Here is a 7,473-nt window from a genome sequence, read left to right on the forward strand (position 1 = left end):
TCCTTGCCATGTTTGGCCTCATCAGGAGTGCAATATTCATCATAGATATCCTTAGGGATTTCAAACGCGGTGTTGACTTCCAATTTCTTTCCTCCCTTCTGAGGTTTCTTGCCGTCAGCCATTTTCTTCAGCTGAGGAATCTAAACAATAGAATTCTCTGAAGAGGTGTGCAACTTTTCTTCGAGGAACACTGCAAATGAGTTAAGTTGATGAGAACCTAGAGATTCAGCAGCGGACATGTGCACCTATGAACAGAATATAGTTGCAAAGAATTTGGAGAGGTCATATGCGTTCTCAGAAGATTTTGCAAAAAGAACAGGCTTGAGGAATTTGACCAGATGAGTCTTGAGGAATTTCACAAAGCGTTCTTTGACTTAGGTTCCAGAGTTGTACAGATTGAAAATCCACAAAATTGAGGAATCTTGAAGAAAAATGTTGCTTAGGGAAACAGATCAAGAACAGATGATATGAGAGGTGTTTAGAGTGTGAAGATTTGAAGAATAAACACCTTTTGAAGATTTTGTAGAAAGCATCAGAATCAACAAGGGCAGTAAAAGAAACTTTTAATTACCCTTGACGAAGAACACGACGAACTGAGAAGTGTAGATTTAGAAGTTCGTCTGTCCAGATCTTCCACGCCCTAACTTGGCAGAGGAAGACAGCTACGACGGCGGTGGAGTGAAGAAATCCGCGGCCGGCGCGAGTACGACGGCGACGAGGTCGAGGCAGTGAAGCTCTTCCTCGGCGACGATGTAAGTAGCGGCGGCGCTAGGTTTTGAGAGCTCGAGCGAGGGAGTGAGGTCGAGCGGAGTAAAAACGAAGTGAGGAAGGGAGGAGGGTATTTATAGCCGAAGCGAAAAATTGCCCGCCCGAGGAAATTGGACGAACGTGCCCCTGACCCTTCTCATTCGCGTGACATGTGTCACCCACGTACTGAGAGGTGGCGATCGTGCGAGATCGTGGGTGAATAGATAAATCCATCATGGAATGTGGAACAGTTTGAGCGGCAAACGCCAAAAATTCAGATAAGATAATTTTAATGTTTTGTTTGCAAATTCTTCAGCTGACAAAGACACAGTGAAGATTTTGAACGAGTTTCAAATAGAACGCATATGAAGAATTTGTGAATAGACTGGGTTGAGTTTAGCATAGAGGGGGAAAGGGTCCGATCACATTCACTTAGCAGAAAAGGCAACATGAAGAATTAGCAATAAGTGAATGCTATAGAGGACATAAACTCATATATATATATATATATATATATATATATATATAGCCAATGAATAAAAATGACAGAATCAGTGATGATAATGCCAAGTTGAAGAAATCAACAACCAAAAAAAACTCAAATTGAAGATTTTCAACTTTTGTTGGTGGCGTGACCCACCGTATAAGAATGATGATTGCAGACACCGCGTACAATTGTCGTAGGGTTCTGAGAATCAAATTATTCGTTAATTTCTTCACACTTAGAGTGTTAGTCTTCATTGATTGAAGAAAAACGTTTCTTCGTGTGTTACACATCTAAGTCATCAATTTTGCATAAGTGTTAGGATGTGTGTCCTTTTCAAAGGACATTCGAAGATTCTAGGATATTTAGCTCACACCGCAACTTGCTAAATCTCTTCTCATCCAAGGGCTTTGTGAAGATATCGGCTAGCTGTTCTTCAGTCTTCACATGCTCAATAGAGATGTCGCCCTTCAACACATGATCACGAAGAAAATGATGACGAATCTGAATGTGCTTTGTCTTCGAGTGCTGAACTGGGTTATGAGCAATCTTGATGGCACTCTCATTGTCACAGTAGAGAGGCACATTCTTCACGTTAACGCCGTAGTCCCTGAGGGTTTGCTTCATCCATAGCAATTGAGCACAACAAGAACCAGCAGCAATGTACTCAGCTTCAGCAGTAGACAGTGATACGCAGTTCTGTTTCTTCGAGGACCAACAGACCAAGGATCGTCCAAGGAAATGGCATGTGCCTGATGTTGACTTGCGGTCCACACGATCACCAGCATAGTCAGTCTGAATATCCAATGAGATCAAAAGCCGAGCCCTTGGGATACCATAATCCAAGTGTTGGTGTGTGAGCTAGATATCGAAGAATATGCTTCACAGCCTTATGGTGCGATTCCTTCGGTGTAGCTTGAAATCGGGCACACATGCAAACACTAAGCATAATATCTGGCCTAGATGCACATAAATACAATAAAGAACCAATCATGGAGTGGTATACCTTTTGATCGAAGTCGATACCATTTTCATCAGTGCATAGATGGCCATTTGTGGGCATAGGGATTTTGACGCCTTTGCAGTCTTGCATGCCGAATTTCCTCAATACATCCTTGAGGTATTTCTCCTGATATATGAATATGCCATTGCGCTGTTGACGAATTTGAATACCTAAGAAGAATTTCAATTCTCCCATCATAGACATTTGATATTCTTCACTCATCATATAGGAAAATTCATCACTATAACATTGGTCAGTACAACCAAAGATAATATCGTCAACATATATTTGGCACACGAATAATTCATTATCATAGGTTTTGGTGAAAAGAGTTGGGTCAAGTGAACCGGGTTTGAAGCCTTTCTTCATGAGGAATTCCTTCAAAGTATCATTCCATGCCCGAGGGGCCTGCTTGAGGCCATAGAGGGCCTTATTGAGTCTGAAGACTTTGTCAGGATGCTTTGGATCTTCGAAACCTGGGGGTTGAGCAACATATACTTCTTCCTCAAGCTTACCATTGAGGAATGCACTTTTCACATCCATTTGGTATAAGATGATATTATGATGGTTAGCATAAGCAAGTAATATGTGAATAGCCTCAAGTCTAGCATCAGGTGCAAAAGTTTCATCGAAATCAATTCCTTCAACCTGTGTGTAGCCTTGAGCTACGAGCCGTGCCTTATTCCTCACCACAAGGTCATTTTCATCTTGCTTGTTGCGGTAGATCCTCTTTGTGCCAATGATATTGTGCTTGCGAGGGTCTGGACGTTTGACCAGTTCCCAAACGTTGTTGAGCTCGAATTGATGTAATTCTTCTTGCATAGCTTGAATCCATTCAGGCTCCAGAAATGCTTCATCTACCTTAGTGGGCTATGTGATAGAGGCAAAAGCAAAGTGCCCACAAAAGTTAGACAAATGTGAAGCTTTTGAGCGTGTGAGAGGACCTGGTGCGTTGATGTCGCTGATGATTTTCTCAATCTGCACTTCATTTGCAACGCGAGGATGAGCGGGTTGTCGTCAAGGAATTGGATCAGCATTTTCTTCAGCACCATTTTCCTCAGGTGTATCAGCATGATGTTCTTCACGTTCTGGAATGACTTCTTTAGCAGATTCTTCGGTAGGAATGACATCCTCAGTAGCCTTGAACTTGATAGTTTCCTCAGGTGACTTTTCATCTAGCACAGGAGGTAGGTGCTCTCTTTGCGAGCCATTAGTTTCATCGAACCGCACATCTATAGCTTCAACAACCTTATGGTGAACGTTGTTGAAGACTCTGTAGGTGTGCGAGTCCTTTCTGTAACCAAGCATAAAACCTTCATGTGCTTTCGGTGCAAATTTAGGATTGTGATGAGGATCTCTAATCCAACATTTAGCACCGAAGACTTTGAAATAACTCACATTGGGCTTCTTGTCAGTGAGGAGTTCATATGCAGTCTTCTTGAAGAATTTGTGAAGATATACCCTGTTGATGATGTGGCATGCAGTATCAATTGCCTCAATCCAGAAGTGATGAGGCGTCTTGTATTCATCAAGCATAGTGTGAGCCATCTCAACAAGAGTCCTGTTCTTGTGCTCCACGACGCCATTCTGCTGAGGAGTATATGGAGCAGATAACTCATGAGTAATACCAAGTTCATCAAGATAGTCATCAAGACCAGTATTCTTGAACTCAGTTCTATTGTCACTTTTGATGTGCTTTATCTTCACACCAAAGTTGGTTGAAGCCCTCGAGGAAAATCATTTGAAGACTTCCTGCACTTCACGTTTGTAAGTGACAATATGTACCCATGTGTAACGAGAGTAATCATCAACAATAACAAAGCCATATAGAGATGCTTCATTAGTGAAAGCAGAATAATGGTTAGGACCAAAGAGATCCATGTGAAGCAATTCAAATGGTCGAGTGGTTGTCATGATAGTCTTTGTTGGATGCTTGGCCTTGGTCATCTTTCCAGCTTCACAGGCTCCACACAAGTGATCCTTGAGGAATTTGACATTCTCAATGCCAATGACATGCTTCTTCTTCGCAAGCGTGTGCAAGTTCCTCATGCCAGCATTGGTATGTCTCCATCGTATCTACTTGTCCAAACACTTTTGCCCTTGTTTTGGACTCTAACTTGCATGATTTGAGTTACTATTATATCCTTAAGTTATTTCCGTTCTCATTAAAGGGTGATGCTAAAACATGGTTTAATTCTCTTGATCCTGGTTGTGTGCGTAGTCCCCAGGATATGATTTATTACTTCTCTGCTAAATATTTCCCTGCTCATAAGAAACAAGCTGCCTGAAGGGAAATATATAATTTTGTGCAAATTGAAGAAGAGAGTCTCCCACAAGCTTGGGGGAGCCTTCTCCAATTACTTAATGCTTTGCCTGATCATCCTCTCAAGAAAAATGAAATACTTGATATCTTTTATAATGGACTAACGGTGCTTCCTGAGACCACCTGGATAGTTGTGCTGGTTGTGTCTTCAGGGAAAGAACAGTTGATCAAACTGAATTGCTATTGAATAATATGTTGACTAATGAAAATAATTGGACACTTCCTGAACCAACTCCTAAGCCAACTCCGAAGAAAAGGGGCATTCTATTTCTCAGTCCTGAAGATATGCAAAAGGCAAAGAAATCTATGAAAGAAAAAGGTATTAAAGCTGATGATGTTAAGAATTTACCTCCTATTGAAGAAATACATGGTCTTAATTTGCCGCATGTTGAAGAAATACATGGTCTTGATAACCCGACACATGTAGTAAAGGTAAATTCTCTCTATAGATTTGATGAAGGTGATATTCCTCATTATAAGTCTGCTAGCCAATGCTTAGATGAGTTTGATAATTTTATTGTTAAACAAGAAAACTTCAATGCTTATGTTGGTAGACAATTGAAACGAAATGCTTATATGATTGAACACTTGAGTGATTATATGGCTAGTGTTAAAGGTGAACTTAAACTCATTAGTAAACATGCTTCTATGGTTACCACTCAAGTAGATCAAGTGCTTAAAGCTCAAAACGATTTTTTCAATGAATTAAATAATAAGAAAAATGATAATGATGTTAGAGTTATGACTAGAGGGGGTAAAATGACTCAGGAACCTTTGTATCCTGAGGGCCACCCTAAGAGAATTGAGCAGGATTCTCAGAGACTAACGTTGATGCACCTAGTCCTTCTAAAAAGAAGAAAAAGAAAAATGACAGGACTTTGCATGCTTCTAGTGAGCCTGTTGTTGACACACCTGAGAATCCCAATGGTATTTCTATTTCTGATGCTGAAACACAATATGGTAATGAACATGAACCTAGTGATAATGTTAATGATGATGTTCATGTTGATGCTCAACCTAGTAATGACAATGATGTAGTGATTGAACCTGCTGTTGATCTTGATAACCCACAATCAAAGAATCAACGTTATGATAAGAGAGACTTTGTTGCTAGGAAGCACGCTAAAGAAAGAGAACCTTGGGTTAAGAAACCCATGCCCTTTCCTCCCAAACCATCCAAGAAAAAGGATGATGAGGATTTTGAGCGCTTTGCTGAAATGATTAGACCTATCTTTTTGCGTATGCGTTTTACTGATATGCTTAAAATGAATCCTTATGCTAAGTATATGAAGGATATTGTTACAAATAAAAGAAAGATACCGGAAGCTGAAATTTACACCATGCTTGCTAATTATACTTTTAAGGGTGGAATACCTAAGAAACTAGGAGATCCAGGAGTACCAACTATACCATGCTCCATTAAAAGAAACTATGTTAGAACTGCTTTATGTGATCTTGGAGCCGGTGTTAGTGTTATGCCTCTCTCTTTATATCGTAGACTTGATTTGAATAAGTTGACACCTACTGAAATATCTTTGCAAATGGCTGATCAATCAACCGCTATACCTGTCGGTATGTGTGAGGATGTGCCTGTTGTGGTTGCAAACATTACTATTTTAACGGACTTTGTAATTCTTGATATTCCCGAGGACGATAGTATGTCGATTATCCTTGGTAGACCCTTTTTGAATACTGCAGGGGCTGTTATTGATTGCAACAAAGGCAATGTCACTTTTCATGTTAATGGTAATGAGAATACGGTACACTTTCCGAGGAAACAACCTCAAGTCCATAGTATCAATTCTATTGGAAACATTTCAACTATTACTTTTGGAGGTTTTGAATTTCCTCTTCCTACTGTCAAGAAGAAATATGATATTCTTATTGTTGGGGATGTGCATATCCCTGTTGAGGTAACCTAGTGTTATTCAAAATTTCTCCGGTTCCATGTTATTCGAAACGAGTTTGTTAACAAGACTTGATCAACCTTGTTAGTGGATTCCTTTTGATGAGCATGAGATGGATGAAGTTAGAAAGCACAACCTTCTGTACCCTCATTTTACTTTCTGTTATTTAGAATAAATAAAGCAAAAATAGTATATTCTATCTATTTTCTGAATTATCCGTGCAATAAAAAAATACCCCAAAAATAAAAGTTCTCCAGATGCCCTGAAAATGAAATATGATTTTTTTCTGGAATATTTGAGAATATCTGGCACTGAGAACACATCAGGGGGAGCGAGCACCTGGCCACGAGGGTCCAGGGCGCGCCCACCCCCCTGGGCGTCCCCCCTGCCTCGTGGGCCCCTGGTTGCCCCCCTCCACTTATTCCAGCCACCACACACTCCTTCTTCCTCCCAAAAAATTATCAACCAGCTCAAGCACAAGTTCTAGCTCATCTTGCTGCCATTTTCGATCTCCTTGCTCAAAGCTCCACTCACAAAACTGCTTTGGGGGATTGTTCTTCGATATGTGACTCCTCCAATGGTCCAATTAGTTTTTGTTCTAGTGCTTTATTCATTGCAAATTTTTGCTGCCTAGGTGACCCTGTTCTTGAGCTTGCATGTCAAATTTATATGGTCCCAAGTAGTTCTAATGCATGATATAGTCTCTAGGAACTTGTGGCAGTAGTTGCTATCAATTTTGTTGAGTTTGGTTCACTTTTATTTTAAGTTACTAAAATTTTCAGAAATTTTTCAGAGGGAGAAATATGTTTAGGAAAATGTGCCAAGGTGGTTCTTCAAGGAAGCAAGGACCCAGGCCCGCAATACGTGAGCCGGACCATGAACCGGCAAGAGAAGATCAGGTGTGGCCTTGTCAATGGCCGTCAGAAGATTTCATGGTTCGAGCAGGAATTAAGGAGGAATTTGATGCATATGTGTGTAATGCTGAACTCGAGGGCTTCATGCTAGATAA

The sequence above is a fragment of the Aegilops tauschii genome, chromosome 3 (assembly GCF_002575655.3).
Source record: "Aegilops tauschii subsp. strangulata cultivar AL8/78 chromosome 3, Aet v6.0, whole genome shotgun sequence".
Lineage (NCBI taxonomy): Eukaryota > Viridiplantae > Streptophyta > Magnoliopsida > Poales > Poaceae > Aegilops > Aegilops tauschii.